A 22,442-nucleotide genomic window follows, 5' to 3' on the forward strand; every position below is an offset into this window, starting at 1 on the left:
CAGCTTGCAGACTACTGGTCTAGAAGGAAAGCAGACGTGTAGGCACCCATCTGCAGCCACGTGCAATGTGTGGTAGGGGTCCTGCAGAAGGAAGAGCAGAGGGAGAAGCAGGGATGATACCAGGACAGTAGATCTCTACCAAGAAGGATGAGGCAGCATGGATTAGGGACATGGGGATGGGTCTATAAGAGCAGACAGTCAAGACAGGACATAGGCTGGAACATACAGGAGTTTGGTCCCTGCGATCACAGGGCTGGTGTCCCTTGAGGGCAGACACCTGCAGGGGCCTGCTGGGCCAGGCCGTGAAGCACATGCCTGCCTTCCTAACAAGAGTGCCATTCATTCTGAAGACTTAGGAGCTGGAAGACAATTCTAAGCTTGGAAATAACTCCACCAGGCTTATGTTTAAAAATCGTTTTTGTGGTCACTTCATGGAGAGTAGGGAAGGGCATGAGTTGCCGTGTGAGAGGCAGTGACGTGGCTCAAGCAGCTTTTCGTGGTCTATCCTGGGAGGAGGATTGGAGGTGATTTCCGGCTGCAGGGAACCTGGGGCCACATTGTCAGATGATGGCTCCCAGGATGGCAGTGCGCCAGCAACAGCAGTTGCCCGCGTTCCTTACAGTAGAGCGTGATGCGGGCTCCGTGCCTCTCTTCCTTCTGGCCGGCATTGTGGCCTGTTCTTCTGGGGGGTTCCCCTCTGCACAAAGAATACAAAATCATTTTCCTTCTTGTCCTTATTTTTTCCATTTATTTTTATTTTTTAACCTTTTTCAAATAGGCCACAGTCCTATCACAAATTTCTGCAGTAAGAGATGCTAACAAGACATGGTATGTGCATATAGTGTTTGTAACGGTAATTTTCTGTTTTTAAAACAGCAACCAAAAAAAAATATATAACGTTTTGTCAAACTATAAAATAAAATGAAGAAAACCTCTGTTTACATTTCTTGAACTTAATTTTTTTCTTTTATTATTGTCATAAATGTTAAACACCTACAAGAAAAACATAATTAATTTCTCTTAAATAACTGGTTTAAGACAAAATAGCTTTTCTTTCTTTCATAAAGGTTGACTCAGTGGGTTTGACTAAAATAAAGGTAGTAAATATATTTAAATTAAATTATGTTATTCACAAACTCAAGTTTATTAATAATGAAATAGTAAAGTTACTATCTAAATAGTAAATCGGTAAGAATAGAAATGCCTAAAGTACAATTTTATACAAGATTTAAAAAAAATATTTTCTTATTGCATGATATAATCAAACACAGATATATGCACAATTAAAAAAATGTTATATGCAACTGTTGGGCTCTTGCTCTCTTATAAATCTATATACACCCAAGACGTAGGATTTTTATAAGTACAAACAAAACCAAGTGTATCCCTTTCATGTGAAAATTGTGCTTTTTTGTTGCACAATATTAGGTTCTCAGTTTAAAATTTATCTAAGCAGACATGGATTTCATTTTTTTACTGAAAAGAGAGTTTCTGCCTTCATTCTTGTTGCTTGAAAACAAGAAGCTTGCTCACACATGGAAGAAATTCACATTGCAGCCAAGGGGTCTCTGCTTTCAAAGACACAGGAGGATATCCCTCTTTCTCAGACCCCAAGATCTTGGGCAGGGGTAATGGTACCAGACCGCAGCTCACAGCATCGTTCGTCTTCTCTCAAAGTCCAGCTCTCCAGCTGAACAGAAGATTCAGAGAGAGGGTTCCTCACCCAGCTGAGCACTAATGCGAACAGGGGGATATACTAGTCAATCCCATTCCGCAGTCCTTCCAAGGAGGTTTGAAAAAGACAGGAGGTGTTTGACAGCCTTCCCTGTCCTAAACTCAAGCAGCCCTGGAAACAGTTCAGATTTTTCCTTTGTAACCATGGTTTCTCCAGTGTTCCAGTTTCCTTTTATATTCAATGATATCACTTAAAACCTAATCACTTTCTCCACAGGGCTGAGGAAACCCATTCAACAGATTCACTTGATGAAAACATGACTGATAATACTCATTTCTGCAGCTTTCTTGTTGTCCATCATGCTCTCTGTCTGTGTGTCCACAGTCTTGAAACATTCTGAAACTTGTCTTTATCTTACTATGTTAATTATTTCTTGCAGCATTGTCCAAAAGCTTTTTACGAAGTACCTCACTGCAAAGCAAATAAAGTGCTGTGAAAACATTAGGGGTTTTTGTTTGTTTGTTTGTTTTTGTTGTTCGTGTCGGCCATAGAGGCAAAACCTTCCGTGAGGTCAGCAATTGATGGGTATCATCTGTATAGACGCCAACACTATTTCTCCAAACCCTTAGTTTCCGGACAGGAAAACAGATCATTAAATACATCTTGGTCTTTGCCTTTTTAAAGCACCTACTCATGACAGAAAAATATTTTTTTCTTAATTTTTACCACCATTTTATTTGTTGGTAGATCTTTCGATGGAGAAGCTGTGTCATAGAAGTCATTCTCAGTATCAGGGCCAAGTCATCAATGTGTTGACTGATGATGCTGTGGAGAGTAGAACCATCCCAGCTCCTCATATTACGTTTTATCTTGGAATTCTCAATATATACTCACCGTAATTTTTCATGCCACATTACTAAGGTTTTACCAACTGTTTGACTTTGCCTTTTCTGGTCAATAAATTCTGCTACTAAGTGACTTGCTTCCTGAGGCTTTTCACCAATGTGACTTTTTGCTTCTCTGCAAAAGCTTTACTCTATTTGAGATTCCAGTAGCCGTTTAAAATAATCAGCACCATTACGCACCGAGTGACTGTGATTTGCAGTTAAGTGTCTTCAATTTTGCCAAAGCCAGTACTTCGTTTGTAAGCTGTTTTCCACTTGCAATGCACAGTGAATGGGACAACTTCAATTCCTCATGTAAAACCCGTGACAAGTGGCTTTCATTGTAAAGACAAAATTCCTTTTGTGTTTCATGTGAACTAGTGCCGTGTAATGATTCAAAAGATTGTAATTCTTAATCACTAACCTTATCAGAATTGTCTATACACCTAGAAAATTCCTCTTCTACTTCGCAGCTCATCTTTAGAAATTGCCAGTTTGGTCCGTCAGCTATGTGCACATGAAATCAGTAGTAATAAAATATAAAACTACACGGTGCCACACTGAACTAAATGAGCAGATCGGGAAAATATAGAAACTTCACAGTACCATTGACCCGTCAATCCACACAATTCACCCTTTACAATATATACATAAACATCAATGTTTGATGAGGTCTGTTGGGTGATGGTGCAAAAAATTTCTCTCTTACAATGAAATTGTTGTTTTAATAATTTATTGCAAAGTGGATCTTATTTACCTTTATAAGCCACTCAGTAACTTGTTAAGGGAAGTGTGGGGAGATGATTCAGGAACAAAGGGACACCATCAATATGGCTCTGTGTTCATCAGCAGCCTCCCAGCCTCACATTGGAAATCAAAAGTAGATTCGACCACATGAAGACAGTCTAACTGTGCGCGAATCTGGATACCACCCCTGCAGAATCACTAACGGATCTCTCATTCTGTGTTCATCACCCTGAACATTAGCACCACGTAGTAGGGAAGGTTCAAAACAGCAGTCTCACAAAACCACGTCCCGTGGTTGCCAACCACGGAAGCCTGGGCATCGAACAGTTCCCAGCAAGATATGCTGGCAATTCAAATGAACTGAGTGAGAGTCAAAAGGGAGATATAGATGCAGCAGTTATTTAGGAGGTGAAACTGATAGGATGCTGCAGGGAGGGTAAGGGGGAGAGTGAATTTCTTTAGACGTTTCTTAGAGTGCACCTAAATGACTTTGTAAAAAAAATCGTTAGATACTATGAAATATATTTATGCTGTAGCAGAAGTACTGGGTTTCTCCTGGCATCCCCTGGCTCAGAGCTACCCTTTTGGCAACCCCAAAACAGAGCTCCTGCTCTTCTGCCTGGAACTGGGATTTTCCAACCACTGATTCCAGAATTCCATCAGTCTTTTGTTTCTGAATCTGCTGGGCTCCTTAACAACAAATAAAGCGCCTTATTCATAACTGAACAATGGCATAAATATAGAAGTTTAGGGGAAGATGTTGGCTTGCACACTGGAGTTGAAATTTCTTGAGGCATTTCCCATTAAAACTAAGGAGTATGTATTCCAAGAGAAACAAGTGCGCAGTATAGAAAGCACAGTTGGGAACACTGCATGGTTCCAGGGTGCACCAGTACGTTGTGTAAGAATCACAATGCCCTGTGAGGACTAGTCCGGGAACCCAGGCATAGTTGAGTGTTGCTTCTATGGAAAAACTAATTCCAACTTCCTAGAGGTGAATTTATAGTCACATGTTGAATTGAAAGCCATTAAAATCTGAGACTATCTGTATTTTAATCAGAAAACAAGATTATCTAATAAGCATTTTTAAAATTTTTATTTAAATTCAATTAGCGCATAATGTATTATTGGTTTCAGAGGTAGAGGTCAGTGATTCATGCATCATGTGCCCTCCTTAGTGTCCATCACCCAGTTACCCCATTCCCCCATCCCTCTCCCCTCCCGCAGCCATCAGTATGTTTCCTAAGAGTCCAGTTTGTTTCCTTAAGAGTCTCTCATGGTTTGTTTCCCTCTCTGATTTTGTCTTGTTGTATTTTTTTTCCCTCTCTTCCCCTATGGTCTTCTGTTTTGTTTCCTAAATTCCACTTATCTGTGAGATCATATGATAATTGTCTTTCTCTGTTTGGCTTGTTCTGATTAGCAAAACACCCTCTAATTCCATCCACGTCATTGCAAATGGCAAGATTTCACTTTTTCGATGGCTGAGTAGCATTCCACTGTGTATCTATATACCACATCTTTATCCATTCATCTGTCAATGGACATCTGGCTCTTTCCATATTTGGCTATTGTGGACATTGCTGCTATAAACATTGGGGTGCAGGTGCCCCTTCGGATCACTGCATTTGTATCTTTGGGGTAGATACCAGTGGTGCAATTGCTGGGTTATAGGGTAGCTCTATTTTCAACCTTTTGAAGAACCTCCATACTGTTTTCCAGAGTGGCTGCACCAGCTTGCATTCCCACCAACAGTGTGAGAGGGTTTCCCTTTCTCGGCATCCTTGCCAACATCTGTCATTTCCTGAGTGGTTAATTTTACCCATTCTGACTGGTGTGAGTGGTATCTCATTGTGGTTTTGATTTGTATTTCCCTGCGTGGGTTGTTGAGTATTTTTTCATGTGTCTGTTGGCCATTTATATGTCTTTTTTAGAGAAATGTCTGTTCGTGTCTTCTTCCCACTTCTTGATTGGACTATTTGTTATATGGATATTGAGTTTGATCAGTTCTTCATAGATTTTGGATACTAGCCCTTTATCTGATATGTCATTTGCAAATATCTTCTCCTATTTTGTCAGTTGTCTTTTGGTTTTGTCGACTATTTCCTTTGCTGTGCAAAAGCTTTTTATCCTGATGAAGTCTCAATAGTTCAGTTTGCCTTTGTTTCCCTTGCTTTTGGAGAAGCGTTTAGCAAGAAGTTGCTGCAGCCATGGTCACAGAGATTGCTGCCTTTGCTCTCCTCTAGGATTTTGACGGATTCCTGCCTCACATTTAGGTCTTTCAACCATTTTGAGTCTATTTTTGCATATGGTGTAAGGAAATGGTCCAGTTTCATTTTTCTGCATGTAGCTGTCCAATTTTCCCAAAACCATTTGTTGAAGAGACTGTCTTTTTTCCATTGGACATTCTTTCTGGCTTTGTCAAAGATTAGTTGACCATAGCGTTGAAGGTCCATTTCTGTGTTCTCTATTTGGTTCCGTTGATCTATGTGTCTGTTTTTGTGCCAGTACCATACTGTCTTGATGATTACAGCTTTGTAATGGAGCTGAAGTCCAGGACTGTGATGCCACCAGACTTTTATAAGCAAAATTTTGGTTCAAAATGTATAAGACCTCTAGTTTCTTTTCTAGGAGTGTGCTTTTCTGGGTTTGGTATCAGGATAATGTTGGTCTCATAAAATGAGTTCAAGAGTCTTCTCTCCTCTTTAGTTTTTTGGAAGAGTATCAGACAGACTGATGTCAATTCTTCTCTAAATGTTTGGTAAAATTTACCAGTGAAGTCATCTGGTCCTGATCTTTTCTTTGTTGGGAGATTTTGGATTACTGATTCAGTCTCCTTACTAGTATCAGTCTGCTAAGATTTTCAATTTCTTTCTGATTCAGTCTTGTAAGTTGTAGGATTCTATGTATTTTTCCATTTCTTAGGGGTTGTCCAGCATGTTACTGTATAATTGTTCATAGTAACCTCTTATGATCCTTTGTATTTATGAGGTATCATTTATAATTTCCCCTTTTTCATTTGTAATTTTGTTCAGTTGGGTCCTTTTTCTTTTTTTTCCTTGGTTAGCCTAGCTAAGTGTTTGTCAATTTAGTTTATCTTTTCAAAGAATCAACTCCTACTTTGGTTAATCTTTTCTATTGTTTTCCTGTTCTCAATTTATCTCCGCTTTTTAAAAATTCTTTGTTATTTCCTTCCTCTGCTAACTTTGGGCTCAGTTTGTTCTCATGGGAGTTGCCTTATATGTAACTCCCCTACTTTGTCTTACAGACTTTTGACAGGGTACTTAAAATGTGTCTTGGGGTAGCCTTATTCAGGTTCAACCTATTTGGGGTCCGTTGAGCCTCATGGATCTTGATGCCAATTTGTTTCCTCAGGTTCAGGAAGCTTTTGGCCATTATTGCTTTAAATATATTTTCTGGGTCTCTATCTTTTCCCCTGCAATTTCATGTGATTTTTTTTTCTTTTTAATGTGCCCCATAATATCCATAGGCTTTCTTCACTCTTTCTATTTTATTTTTTTCTTTTTGTTCCTCTCTTTGGGTAATTTCCAATGTTCTACCCTTCAAATTGCTGAGTGTTTCTTCTACCTGGTTGTCTACTTAGAAACTATTGAATACTTTAGTTCAGTTATTGTACATTTCAACGCTAGGAGTTTTTTGTTTATTTTGTTTTATTTTGATGATTGGTAGTTTCTTGCCAAGCTTCTTATTTTGTTCATGAAGAAAATATGGAACATTTCATGGATGCGCATGTCATCCTGTTCAGGGGCCATGCTAGTATTCTCTTGATTGTTCCAATTTTAGTAAACGTGTTGCTAAAGCATGCACCAAATGTATAGAAATACAACATATTGAGCTGATAAATAAATATTCTCTCTCTCTCTATCATTCTATATAACTCCCCATTGTTGGAGCACCTCTGCGGCTCATTTTGTTAAGTGTCTGACTCTTGGTTTCAGCTCAGGTCATGATCTCATAGGTCACAAGGTCAAGTCCTGTATAGGGCTCCACACTCAGCAGGGAGTCTGCTTGAAGAATCTCTTCCTCTGCCCCTCCTCCCACTCATGAGCTTACACGAACTCTCTCTCTCTCTCTCTCAGATAAATAAATAAATAAATCTTTCAATAAAAAATAACTCTCTACTGTTGAATAAGTTACTTTTTTTAAATGAAGGAATGCAGCAACGGTCTGTTCTGACAGAATGATTTAAATATTATGTTGTTGAATGTGAGGCTAATCCATTTCGATTTATAAATTCATGAGAGCATATTCTTCTGATAAAAATGCCTATTTATGTTTCACAGATTTTCTTTGTAAAAGAAAAAACCCAACATTTTACTTAACAGATGTAGAATACTAAGAACAAAGGGCACTTGAAAATCCTTAAGACCAGCTTCCTCATTAAAATAAAAAAAGCACATGGGGCACCTGGGTGGCACAGTGGGTTAAGCTCTGACTCTTGGTTTCAGTTCAGATCACAATCTCAGGATCATGAGATAGATCCCTGGGTTGGGCTCCCCACTTAGCACAGAGTCTGCTTAAGACTTTCTCTGTCCTCACCACCCCACTTCTCTCTCTCTCTCTCAAATAAATAAATAAATCTTCAAAAAAATAAAGCACACATAAATATTAACAAGTATGTACACATACACATACATACACACAATATTTTATCTGCTACTGTTTGCTAGAAATGGGGCCATTCACTGCAGCTGATTAGATGTACAAGTGAGAGATAATTTACTAGGGTTTGTTATATGTTAAGGTCCTAGACAGAGATCATTTTCACAGAATAATATACTTTGAAATTAATTTTATTTATTTATTGATTGATTGAAATTAACTTTATACTACCTTGATAAATTTCTCTGAGGGAGGAAAAGGAAAAAAATAAGAATCAAGGTGACATATGAGAGAGGAGAGAAGTCAGATATTTTAAATACTTTCAGATTACACATAAAGTGATATTGATTCACAAAGATATCCACATTTATATTTTACTAACTAGGACATTTGGACTAGTACATTTCTGGATATCCCCTTCTTGCAATTGTTTCTTTCTCTTCAGGGAAATAAATAAATAAATAAGTAAACAAACAAACAAACAATTTTAAAAGTTGGTTATATTACCTATGTCCAACCCTTCCCTGGTCTTTCTTGAGCCCAATCTAGTTAAACTTCTGTCCTTCCCCCACACTGCACCAAACTAGCACTAGGCAGGTCCACGGTCTGTGGCCAGGTAGTCAGATTTGCTGGTCAGTTGTACACCTTGACCTGTCCATAGCACTTGACACAGCTGATCATGCCTTCCTCTCTGAACACTGCCTTCACTGACAACTTGGACACCACTTGTTGCTTCTCCTCCTGGCTACTCTTGCTTTCTCAGTGCCTTTACTAATACCACTTAGTGTTCCTCACCCTTGAATATTGGACAGCTCAGGGTCTGCTTTCTCCCATTGATATTCACTCTATATTGTAGCTTGAAACACTATAATCTATAGGATGACCTCTTCCAAAAATGTCTCTAGTCAGATTCCTCCTCTGAACTCCACGTGCATACATCTTATTGTCTACTTGACATCTCCATTTACATGTTCAATAAGCATTTCAAACATAACGTGTTGAAAACAGACCTAGATTTTCTCTCCAAAACCTGTTCCTGCAATCTTCTTGGAAAATGGCAATTTCTCTCTTTTAGCTCCTCAGGCTAAAAAACTTTATAGTTATTTCTAACTCTACTCCATCTCTCATATTCCACATCTATCTCTACCCATATATATACACTCTACCTATATATATACTCTCTCAATATATATACTCTACCCATCATAGACAGTATCCAACCTTCCAACACCTTTACTGTTAATCACAACAGACATCTCAGCAACCATCATGTCTTACCTGAATTATTGCAATTCTCTCCTAACAGATTTTCTTGCTTCTGTTTTTGCCCTTGTTCAGTCTATTCTCAACACAGAAACTGGAGTGATTCTTATTTAAAGTTACTGTACATCACTCCTCCACTCAAAACCCTCCAGTGACTTGTCATCTGTCTCAGTAAAAAATCAAAAGTCCTAATGATGTTCTTCAAGGCTCTGCATAAACCTCCCCCATCACTCCCTTGATCTCATGCCCTGCTGTTCCCACTTCACATGGCCCCAGCTCATCAGTGTCCTCGTAGTTTCTCAACCACGTCAAGCACACTCTGTCTCAGTGCTTTTGCCTTCTCCGTCTGAAATGATCTCCTCTTGGATATGAGCTGGCTTATTTGTCATGTGCTGTTGATCTCTGTGCAGCCTCGTCTGGGAGCAAATACTTTTCTTTCTTCCATACCTATTACCCTAGATTGGTGTTTCTCTCTGTGACTGCCATCATGGGACATGCAAACAGTCGTTGATTAGTTTGTTGCTTCTGACACTGCACTAGAAGGCGAGTAAGGACAGGGGTTGTGTCTGTCTCATTCACTGTTGCATAGCCAATCCCAGAACTTCGTTTGGAACATAGCAGATGCTCAAAAATATTTGTGGAATGAAATCAGAATGGAATACTTATCTTCAGAGTTGTGAGGGAAAAATATAATGCTAAAAAACGGAAGTGATTGACATTTTACTTAACATAATGTCTTCCAGGCCCATCCATGTTGTTGCAAATGGCAAGATTTCCTTCTCTTTTAAGGCTGAATAATATTTTGTTGTACGGATAGAATGTGTCATCTTTGTAAATGAGTCATTCATCTGCCCATGCACCTTTGGGTTGTTTCCATATCTTGGCTATTGTGAATAATTCATGATTCCTTCTAAAAGAGGCATCTAAAATCCTCAAAGTAGATAATATGATGGTGATTATCATGGGCTGGGGGAAGGACAACATAGAGAGTTCTTGTTCAATGGGTATAAAATTATGGGTACAAGATGAGTACGTTTCAGAGATCTGTACACCATAATTTCTGTAGTTGACAATAAGATATTGGGCACTTAAAAATTTATTAAGAGGATAGATCTCAAGTTAAGTGTTTTTCCTGAAAAGAAGGAAGGGTGGGCACAAGGATATTTTTGGAAGTGATGGAAATGTCTATTACCTTGACTGTGGTGATAGTAACGTGAGTGTATGTATGTGGCCAAACTCATTAAACTGCACGCATTAATTATGTGCAGATACTGTGTGCCAATTATATTTCAATAAAGCTGAAGTAAAAAGAAAAATAAATAATACTAAAGAACTTAGGAGACTACGGGACAAATATTAGTTGATCAATAAGGGCTAAGTATGGATGTTAAGGTCAATCAGAACCCTTAAGATTGAACTGCTTCATAACAACATAATTCTAAAGGAATTTCCATAGGGAATAAAAAAATCTGGTGGATTTTCTGAAAAGGATGTGAGGCAAAGGAAAATAAATAATATGTGTGCACTAATACTGAAGTAGATAATTAGGAACAAATTTCAACTTTAAGAAAAATGATGTTGAGCTGTGTCTAAAAATAAGGCCTTTTGTTTTTAAGGAGAGTCAGTGTATAGCACCAATGTGACACGCAACTCCAGGTATTTATAACAAAAACTGTTAGGACCTAATTTAATTAACTCCCTCTGCTGTGTTGTCAAATGAGAGAGTTGCTTGGTGTGTAAGTTAAATTAGGAGATGTTGGTTAAAATTCAGAGTTTAATAAGCCTCAAACATTGGGAGAAGGCATTTTTCTCAAGACGAAGCTGTCATTGTGCTGCCTGCAATTCAGCTTAATTTCCAAGTGGGAAAACTCTGTCTGCAGCAAACAAGTTTACATACAATTCAAACCAGGGACAAGTCCACTTAGAAGAAAACACTGGGCTCTACACTGTAGTAGGGTACAGCACTGTTTTGTTTCAGATGCATATATAAGAAAGATGTAGAAGATGGTTTCTCAGTCTAGGAATAAGGTACATAGAATGGAAGAGTTACCACCTGAGCGTGACTGTGGCTGATTTAAAGGGGATCACTTCTCATGGCTTGGCTAGGGGAAATTGTCCACTGGGTTCTCAAGGTAGCTTGACACAACTTGAGTTTTCCATCATGCCGTATAGGTATTTTCTCTCTTTTTTCTTTTGTAATAAAAAAAGGGCCAGAGACTCTTATTTCAGAGTGTTAATATATCTTTAATTTTACATCACAATCCCACACTTTATTTGGTTCATAAGTGTATGACAAGATCACCCAAGGGTGAGGGACAGTGAAAGGAGCAGTTTTGAGGATTTGGGGTTAAGTAAAGCGGTTTGAATTCAATCCGTGAGCAAGTTACATGACCTCAGAGCCATGCTTACACTGGCATGTATAAGGTGAGAATCTTTACAGGAGCCATTCAGAGAGAGCTTGTGTGTAGCCTTCTTGCTATTACCTCTGTACTGCTATCAGCACTGGAAAAAGAGATTTGGACACACACACATATCCACTGTCATCGAAACTTCTAACCCGGTGGGTGAAGACTTAACCTTCAAACAAATAACATACACATTTTGTCAAGAAGATAAACCAGGGATGGAACAAAGCCTGAAGGGAAGGAGCAGTGATGTTTCATCTGTGTTAGTCATGGAGGTCTTTTGAGAGAAAGAGTAGAAGGGTCAAGGAAGAGGTGGTGGCCTGGTGGGGATCACTGCAAGCAGAGACATCAGCAAGTGCCAAAGCCCTAAACCAGAGGAGGTGGGCACGTCGGAGGGAGAGACACATTGTTAACCACAGGTGTAGGGCGACAGGTGGGGGTGGGATTGTCTGAGAAGGCGCTCAGTGATGGTGGAACGGACAGTTGCCTTTCAGGCTGTATGAATGTGTTTGGATTTTATCCTAAGTGCAAGGAGAAGCTACTGCAGCATTCCTGGAAAGGGTGTAATTTGATTAGTTTTGGAACCTGAAGGAGATTTCTGTGATTGCTGTGTGAAGAACCATTTGTGGGCAAGGCAGGGATGGAAGTCATGGGAGCATTCGGGTGAGAGACCACCCGTTCCCTCTGCTGGTGGAGAGGTGTGGCGGCTGCGGAGAGCATAGACAGAGAGCTAGCAGGGCCGCTAATGAACTCAGTGTGGGCGTGATGGATTGTTGCGGACTTTGCCGCATTGCTAGAGGGGCTGAGGCCCCTGCATAGGCTGACTGATTGGGATGGAGCTGTGTACCTTCGCTGGGTGTTGGAGACCAGAGGCAATGTGAATGCATGTGACATCCCACGTGCGCTCTTACATTGGGTTCCAGTTCACAGTTGCCGTGGGGAATGGTACATAGGCTGTGCTCAACGCATCTCCTGATATTTCAAGGGAGGTTGTAAATCTAGAATTTCATGTGTAATTCTCATTTCCAAGTGTTGGTTCAGAAACTTGAAACACTCTGCTTTCTAAACTATAAAGGTAGGATGGAGCCATATGGCCACCAGTTCTGCATCCTAAGCATAAAAAGTGCTTAGCACAGGGTCTCATGAATTTTTCTCTAACAAGGATATGATAAATGTCAGACTACATCATTACCCTTAGTAAATAAACAGCTTTAATGGAAGAAGTACTCATTATTTTATATTCAGAAAAAATAAAAGGAACATCAATGATGAAATATGGGAGAGGAGGATGTTGAATTAATTACAACGTGTTTATTGATTCGATGCTATCCAACTAAGCTTGTGCCAAGTGCTAATGGACGAGACATCTTCAACTGGTTAAGTGCCCCTGGTATCTTACCCCACAATTTCCAGCTACCACTGAGCAGTTAAAAATGTTTGATTCTTGATAATGTGTGAGGTGATACATGCTTTGTGCAAACATAAAGTGCTGTAAATCAACTTGAATGTGTGTGAAAAAAAGATGCTCCGTTAATGTCATGAAAGCAAATGCAATGCCCATTATTACATCATTTTAACGGCACAGCCGTCTCAAACACACAAGTCAGTATTAGTGGTTTTTTTTTTTTTAAGATTGATATGTAGGAGTTTTCCCACACATTTATGAGCCATTGTCTTAAATTCCTGAGGAAATCATTTTAAATATTTTTTCTACGGTGCAATTAGCTAATATATTACACGTGGTCAGTTTCTGGAATTCAGTGGGTGCTATTATTGCAGTGTGTGCTATTATTGCCTGATACCTTAGGTTGTATAAAAAAAGCACCCTGAACAATAAAATATCACAGAGTTGTGATAGGAACATAAGCCATTTAAGAAAGAAAGAATTCAACTCATTGTTCCCTAATGCTGCATGGGAAGGCTCTCAATAAGTCCTGACTCCTGCCAAGTCAGATTTCATTTTCTCAGCCTGGATTTCTCATCCGAACTACAGAAGGTAGACAATGCCCGGTGCCTCTTGCCAGCTCCGCCGTGGACGGCACACGGCTAGTAGCGTTCCAGCTGCTCAAGAGGGCAGTTGATCCACAAGATACGGGGCACCTTGGGCTTGTCTCCCATGTAACCTGGGAAGAGAGCATGCCCTAAGGGTAAACACTTTTTTGTTGTTGTTTTTTCCGTTCCTCAGTGACTACATTTCTGACCACTGCCACTAGATGGTAGTGACAGTTCACACTTCCACATTACAGCTATTTTCCACACTAGGCGTTATGAAGATTATACACACCATTTATTGAGTTTCTACTATGAGCCAAACCCATTCTTCATGTCGATAAGTATCCCATAGGGGAAATAAGGTAACCCCCAGTCATCAAAGCAGAGACTTTGCTCAGTGTCCCGCAGCGCACAGGTGGCCTTGTCTTCTGTCTCTATGCACATTCTTTCCCTTCCGTTTGGCAGACTCCTGAGTGATGGAATTCCAAAACCTCTCTTATGTGTTCACATGAAGTAAGGCCAGAAGCTGCACTTTCAAATATGTTGTAAAGAAATTGGATAAAATAAGTACAGATTCACATCACGTGCACACACTGATGAACTCAGCTCATTTAGAATTTGTATTGATGCTTCCAAGCGGGAGAAGCAAAGCTACCATCGCCTGTGTGCACGTCCCGGCAGTCTCGGGTTCTGCCGGCCAGAGGCTGGTGCGGCAGTGACAGCCACGGTCTCATGTAACACTCACGGAGTGTTTCCCACGTGCCGGAGCTCACATACCTATAACTTCAGTTAATCCTCACAGGAACCCTACAGGTACGAACTCCGAGGATCCCCTTCTGTGCATAGGAAAATAAGAAGTAGAGAGACACAGTAACATTGCCAGGCTCTCCAGCACACCGTGGGAAAGGGTTTTGGGACTCAGATCTCTGCTGACTTATCTAAAGCCACTGCGCTTGATTACGACCTGGCTGTTACACACAGCACACCTGCCACGAATTCTCATTCTTGTCAGCGAGATCAAGATCATGACTGGCCACAGAGAGGGGTGATGATGATAAAACAAAAATGTCCTTTTTAAAAAAAAAAAAAAGATTTTATTTATTTATGTGACAGAGAGACAGCCAGCGAGAGAGGGAACACAGCAGGGGAGTGGGAGAGGAAGAAGCAGGCTCCCAGCAGAGGAGCCCGATGTGGGACTGGATCCCGGAATGCTGGGATCACACCCTGAGCCGAAGGCAGACGCTTAACAACTGCGCTACCCAGGCGCCCCCAAAAATGTCCTTCTACCAGCGGATATTTGCTCTGTAGCCCAACACCCACAATCGTTCTCATGCAGGAATGTGCATTATAATTAGGATCTTGGGTTTTGTAGCCAGACAGGTCTGGGTTCAAATCCTAGTGGCAGTTGCTTTCTGCTTCTGATCACCAGGGTTCCCCCCACCTCTCTATAATTCCAAGAAGGATGTCAATAATGAGTCCACCTTGCAATGCATTTGTAAAAATTAGAATTTACATGCAATCTCTTAGGACAGCACAAGGCACATGCTAGGTGCTCACACTGGTATTTTTATTACTATTATTTTATGCATTTTACATGGGAAAAATCAATCTAGTAGCATGCTTCTTGGAATGAGTACTGCATTTGTTTGGAATACTTCAAGCCCTTCGTGTTAGAAACTGAAACTCTTGGGTACAGGATTTCTGCAAAATTGTAGCAAAGGGAGAGAAACTGATCTGCCTTCAAGGAATAAAGAATACTCTATTGGCCCTGTAAAGGGGGCTTGGATTCTAGGGAAATGGGTGGGGAGATGGTGAGGAGGGTACAGGTGTCTTCCCAAATGTCCTTAAAATCTTCAGGAAAGTTACACTGTGCTTGTTGAAGAAGTGTGCTTTGTAAAACAAACAAACAAACAAAAAAAAAAAAAAAACAAAACTGTGTAGAGAGGAACTTCTCACTCAGATTAATGCGGGGCCAGCATTCACTGTCTACTGCCATGCAACACATTACCACACACGTGGCAGCTTACAGCGCCCTCATCGTCTCACACTTTCTCTAGGTCCAAAGGCTGGCATGGTGAGGCTGGGCTCTCTGCTCAGGTTCTCATAAGTCTGAAATGAAGATGTTGGCCAAGCTACAATCCCATCTGGAGTTTAGTGGGCTTTTGGGGACTCATTCAGTTTCTTGCAGTTGTAAGACTGAAACCCTCAGTCACGTTCTTGTTGGCTGTTGGCTGGGGGTCCTCTCAGCTACGTGAGGTCACCTTCAGGCCAAGCCAGGTGGCCTTCTCACACTGTGGCAGCAAGTTCGTCAAGGCAGGAGAAGGCCTCTCCAGGTGGCAACAGTGGAATCACATATATCATAGGGTAATGAAGGGAGCAACTACCCCATCAAGGGAGAGAGTGCCCCATGACCCCCACAGACCCTGACCACACTGAGATGAGAAGATTGCCCAGGGTGTGTACGCAGCGAATTCTGCCTACAACAGGATCAAAGACCACATCCACAGAGAGAAAAACATTTGCAGAGAACTCAAACTCAAACCTGGGGAAGCACTGAGTGAGGGTTCTTCGGTGGTAATGCTGTGCCTCTGCTGAGGCTTGAAGACAATCAGCAGAGAAATAGTATTCATGGTAAATACAGGCCACCAGAGAGGAAAGAACCCAAAAGGTTATTTGGGCTTCCTTCAAGTTAGGTGAATTGAAGAAATCACGCATTTAAAAAAATAAATAAATAAAAAAAATAAAAGACAAGAAGAAGAAGCAGCAAAGTGCAGATAATAGAAAGGTGATAAGATTCACTACGAAATCATTCTTTTATTAGTTATGTAGTGAAAGGTAAGGGGATGACTGCCCAAGCCTGTTGTATCATCTGCAAAACCTCCCTTCCAGGGCTGGATAAGTGAGATTGATCTGTCTTTATCTATCTATCTATCTATCTATCTATCTATCTATCTATCTATCTATCTATTATCTATCTATCTATCTATCTCTCTATTATCTATCTATCTATCTATCTATTATCTATCTATCTATCTATTATCTATCTATCTATTATCTATCTATCTATCTATCTATCTATTATCTATCTATGTATCATCATCTATCTACCTGTCTATCATCTATCTATCCATCTTTCTCTATCATCTATCATCTATCTAATCATCTTTCTCTCTCTCTACCGTCTATTATCACTCTATCATCTATCTGTCTATCTATCATCTATGTATCTTCTATCATCTATCCATCATTCTTGTATATTCCTGGCATATAGTAAATATCAAATTCAAACAAGGAATTAGACCCCCCTGGAATATTGAATTACATAACTCTGCCTTTGGACTGTAGCTGCCCTGCTTCCCCTACCCCTACACGGCCCCATCTTCAGGGAGTGCTCATCTTCTATAGCTCTGGGTTTTTTTCCAAAATTTATTTTGAAAACGTCTGTTTTACACTTCACCCAACAACAGCGAACTACACTTTTTCACGACGCGCACATGGAAGCTTCTCCAGGATAAACCATGCATTAAGCAACAAAACAGAATTCTTACATAATTTTAAATGTTTTAAGTCATGCAAAGAATCTTTTCCAATCACAATGACATGAAACTAGAATTAATAGCATAACAAAAACATGAAAATTCATGAATATGTGGAAATTTAACAGCACCCTTCAAACAACCACTGAGTCAAAAAGAAATCAGAAAGGAAATTAGAAACCGACTTGAGACAACTGAAAATGAGAGCCTGGCACACCAAAGCTTATGGGAAACAGCAAAAGTGGTGCCGAGAGGGGGATTCTTAGCCACGAACAATCGCTTTAAGATCTTGAATCAACAACCTAACTTTATGTCGTAAGGAGCAAGAAAAAAAGAACCCACTAAATCCAAAGCTAAGAGAAGGAAGTGATTAATGCAGAGTAGAGCCAAGGTAAATAAAATAGAGGATAGAAAGCAATAGAGAAAAGCAAGGTAACCAAGAGTTGTTTGTTCAAACCCCGATCAACAAAATTGACATTTAGTGAGATGGACTATAAAAATGTTGGTTTGGGAATGGAATATTCAAAATGCATGATTGTGCCCCATTCTTCTTATTCTCACTGATAAAATGTCCTAACAAAAAGAACAACAAAGAAAGAGGGCACATCATTCTTAGGTGTGCAAATGTATCGTGCATGCACTTATAAACACCATTTCTGTGACTAGCAAGGCACCGGTGATTCACGGTGTACCCTGCTTCCCCATTGCCAACAACCAATTTACTGCCCATGGACTCAGACAGTGACAGACGACTGGGATGGGAAATTCAAGGCGAGGGTCACTTGGAAGGTGAAGAAATTCACAGATGCACTGTGCAGGATTAATTTCAGTTTTGTGTGGATGAGACATCAACAACAATATTCTCCAAGACGTATTTATAAATATAAATGGGTTCATGAACTCCTCTGAGGAGTTGGTATTTTCTCCCCAACTTGAACACTGTGCTTTTGACAACTCGTGAGCAGAGTCGGAAAGATGTTTGTTCTTGTCCTGGTTGTGCTGTTATATCACGAGGCCTGGGAAAATACAGTGAAATGATCTGAGCCTAGAAGTCTCCATATGTAAAATATAAGTCTGGATCTCCTAATCCTTCTAACCCAACTCTGTGATTGTATCTTGTGAGAATCCTTGCTGGATTCTTCATTTACTGTTTTCTCCCCCCTTCAATATGAAAATGCAGTTTCACCTTAAGAGTGAACTTCTCTTTCTTGAATTAATTTGGTACAATTAGTTGGATAGTCTTTCAAGTGAAGTCACATGAAACTTGAAAACTGCTTATTTTGCATTCTTATAATTAGCTCCAGAAACTATGAAAAAAAACTTGCATGGAAGTTTGAGCTAGTGGCACTTTGCATTTTAGTAACACAACTTTTTATTTCAGTAGTCTGATTCAGATGAGAAAACCTGAATCAATAGTATATGCATCACCTTAATTACATTATTTAGTATTTTAATGAAATTTGATAAGTCTAGTTTTTAAAGAAGTCAGTACATTCTATTGAAAGTATCTAGGGGCGCCTGGGTGGCACGGCGGTTAAGCGTCTGCCTTCGGCTCAGGGCGTGATCCCGGCGTTATGGGATCGAGTCCCACATCAGGCTCCTCTGCTATGAGCCTGCTTCTTCCTCTCCCAGTCCCCCTGCTTGTGTTCCCTCTCTCGCTGGCTGTCTCTATCTCTGTCGAATAAATAAATAAATTCTTTAAAAAAAAAAAAAGTATCTAGTTTATAGGTTTTATTAAAGTGAGCATTGTTCAAAATTTTATCAAGAATGATAATATTTGGGGAATGTGAAGACATGTCGGTATGACTGTACATTAATTGCCATACTTCTCCATGACACAAAATTATCTAAGGCTTACATTATTTATCATATTTTTATAGATAAATGCAAATGAAGAACACATTTATAATACATAAATAGTATCAAAACTTTAATCACATCTTTACATTTAAATAGATAACTATTTTCAGAAATTGTTCTATCCAGGTATTTTCTCTCTATCAACTTTCAGTTTGAGGGGGAAGAAATAGTCTAAATATTTTACATCAACTATTTCAGCTTCTTAAATTTCTAAATCACATGGATCTTTTTTCCTCAAGTGCAACTACTCTGCCCTGGAAGAAAGTTAAGCAATCAATTCATACAATTTTTTTTTGAAATGCAAATTGTATGTTTTATACAGTTTACTGAGCCATCACTCTCTGATGAATTTTACGGGAATGGAATGGATACTGTAAGGAAGAGAATCCCTTAGGGATGTCTGTTCAACAAGCTTTGGAGGGCAGAGAAAGTGTCATAGAAAGAGGCACATAGCCCTGCTCTGTCCCCTGAGCTCCATGTGCCCACTGATCTCAAGACACTTTATGGTCTCTTGCTATTTCCCCCCTTTCATCTTGTGATAATTAGGAGAGGAGAAGCCTTTTGTTACTCAGCTTTAGCAAAACAACTCAGTAATATGTGAAAACCTGGTAATTTAAAATACATTTATATCACTTTTCACAAGATATAGTTCACAAGATATAGTTCAGAAATCAGAACGTTTGTGCAACATATCAGATTTTAATTCCACTGGAGGACTTAACCATTTGGAAGAATTCTATATCAATATCTTTTGTAAAAGGAAGAATCATTTGCCATTATTCATAATTTTCCTCAAAATCAGCAGTCCCCAAGCAAGGGTGATTTTGCCACCCAGGGGATGTGTGGCAGGGTCTGGAGGCATTTTTGGGTTGTCACAGGCCAGGGGAGAAGTGGTACTAGAATGCAGGGGTCCAAGCCACAGAGGCTGATGTGTGCTGGATGCCGCAGTGCACAGGACAGCCCAGAATGTCAGTCGTGCTCACTCTGAGGAATCCCATCCAAGTCTACACATCGAGTGTAGTCAGATAGGACGCTGTGCAACTTTTATTTTGAAACAATTATAAATTCAACAGGAAGTTGAGAACAAGCAAAGAAAGATCCTGTGTACCCATTACCCAGATCACACAATGATAATGACTCACATGCCCCTCCTACGACATCAGAACGAGCCAACTGGGAGCCAACTGGCTGTGGTATCATCTACTGATCTCACCAATTTTTACATGCGTGTGTGTGTGTGTGTGTGTGTGTGGTTCTATGCAGTCTTTCCGCAAGCATTTCACTGTCACCACAGGCAACCACAAACACTTCCCCCATGAGTCCCCTGTGTACTTTCATCACCCTGCACTGGCCATAACCCTCAGTAACCTGTAATCCATTTCCATCTCTGTAATTGGGACATTTCAAGAATGTTCTATAAATGAAATCATACCCTATATAGCCTTTTGAGATTGGCTTTCTGAAAGGGCATGTGTACCTTTATTTTTTTTATAAAAATTTTTATTATGTTAGTCACCATACAGTACATCCCAAGTATACCTTTAAAAATAAGAAATAAGTATTATGACAGACACTTCACCTGAGTTTCCCCATTAAAATTTCACATCTTCATGTATCAATTAGGAACTGTGTTTGGTTCTGAGTAATAAACACCAGAAAATAATGGTTTACAAAAGTAAAGCTTTCTTTTTGTTTTTCAAGTGATGAAAAATGTGGAGATAGACATTCCCAGGGTGATAAGTTGGCTTCACATTGAATCCAGGTTATTTCCAGCATTTTCTCTGCTCCCCTAATAGTGTGCCTCTCAACCAGTCCTGCACAAGATGGCTGCCATCACAGCCATGTCTTTTTCCAGAAGGAAGAAGGGGCAATAGGACAGGACTGGATGCAGTCATACACTTGTAGAGAGCTTTCTGAGAAGCCTCAACCAACCTCCACTGACATGTCTTTGACAAAGATTTTGTCATCTGACTACTCCCAGTTGAAAGAAATACTAGGGAATGTGATTTTTAGTGCATTTGCACTTCAAAGAAAACTGGGGATTGAGTAATTTAGAAAGCAAGAGATAACAGATGTTATTATGTAGACAACTAGAGAGAAGTGTTTGCCAGACACCATATGAAATATATTTTATAGGTAAAGATACTGAATTTTAGAAAAGTTAAGTGATTCGACATTGATACAGTCAGTAAGGGGTCATTTGGCTTTGAAGTGAGGTCCAACTAGTTTCCAAACCCTTACTTTCAGTTACTCTGCTGCATGGCTTCCCATAATGCCTGGTGGATTCCCCACTGAAATGTGGGTGGGATCAGTTGGTAACAACTGAAGAATAAGGGACCTGCATTAGTTAGGGTTCCCCAGAAAAACATAACCAACAGGGTGTGTGTGTGTGTGTGTGTGTGTGTGTGTGTGTGTGTAAAGAAATTTATTAGGAGGGATTGGCTCATGTGATTAGGGAAGCTGAGAAGTCCCACTGTCTGCCCTGTGTAAACTTGAGATGCAGGTGTACCGATGGCCCCAGTCCAAGGTCAGGAGAAGACCAACACCCATCTCAAGCAGTCAGGCAGAGAAAGAACTCTCCCTTCCTCTGCCTTTTGTTCTATTCAAGCCTTCAATAGACTGGATGATGCCCACCCACATTGAGGAGGGCAATTTACTTTTCTCAATCTGATGGGACTTTCTTCTCAGTCTACTGGAAACACCCTTACAAATGCCCAGAAATAACGTTCAACCAGATATCTGGACATCCTGTGGACTAGTCAACTTGAAACATAAAATTACCCAGCACCGGACCAACGTATAGGACCAGTAGAACAATCTTGGTGGAGGTTTTTTGGGGGGACTCTCATTCTCATAAAAGAGAATAGAATGCCAGGGACATAGAAAGTGTACATTGATCTTCAGGATCAGCCTAGTTGAGCTCAAATCTATCGACAGATAACTCACTACTCAGGGCAAGAATCATTTGCCTTCTTCCCTCTCCTCTATTTCCTTTTGGGTGAAGGTGGCCTAGACCTACCAGGTGCTCCAAAAATAGTTACTGACTAGTGAGCGGATAATATCTGCTGTCCTCTGTTGCGGAAGATCATAAAGACACTGATTCTGCCTACGTCAGGGCAAAAGATATAAAATATTGATAGGGAGGGCAGTTTGGGAGAATTAAATGCTCTCACCTATAGAATAACATATTGCCTCAGAAAGAGCACAAGATAGTGATGCACTGGTGGCACTGTGAGGCCATTATCATTCATAGAGGTTTTAGTTTGAGGGTTTTATGCCTGACACTTGGTCCAGAGAGCAAATGCTACAGAATAACCAGTCTGTAATAATATATTTGCTTTATTTAAACTGTGCAGAAATGTTAGCCACTTATAATCTAAAATATCCTTACATTGGAGAGGACTTTATTTCTCTTGACTCACACAACAGGGATTTGGAGTGTCCGCTTACACAAAAATTT

At 40.0% G+C, this 22,442-nt stretch overlaps 1 protein-coding gene and 1 non-coding gene across 2 annotated transcripts in view; one reads left to right on the forward strand and one right to left on the reverse strand.

Annotated features, from left to right (window-relative positions):
- CSMD1 (CUB and Sushi multiple domains 1) overlaps positions 1-22,442 on the forward strand; it is a 1,583,970-nt gene that overhangs the window by 1,057,307 nt on the left and 504,221 nt on the right. The window lies entirely within an intron of this gene.
- LOC113262303 (U6 spliceosomal RNA) lies at positions 7,026-7,127 on the reverse strand. The gene has a single exon (XR_003318752.2). It is a non-coding gene; the product is annotated as a U6 spliceosomal RNA (small nuclear RNA).

This window comes from Ursus arctos, unplaced genomic scaffold (genome assembly GCF_023065955.2).
Source record: "Ursus arctos isolate Adak ecotype North America unplaced genomic scaffold, UrsArc2.0 scaffold_27, whole genome shotgun sequence".
Taxonomy (NCBI): domain Eukaryota; kingdom Metazoa; phylum Chordata; class Mammalia; order Carnivora; family Ursidae; genus Ursus; species Ursus arctos.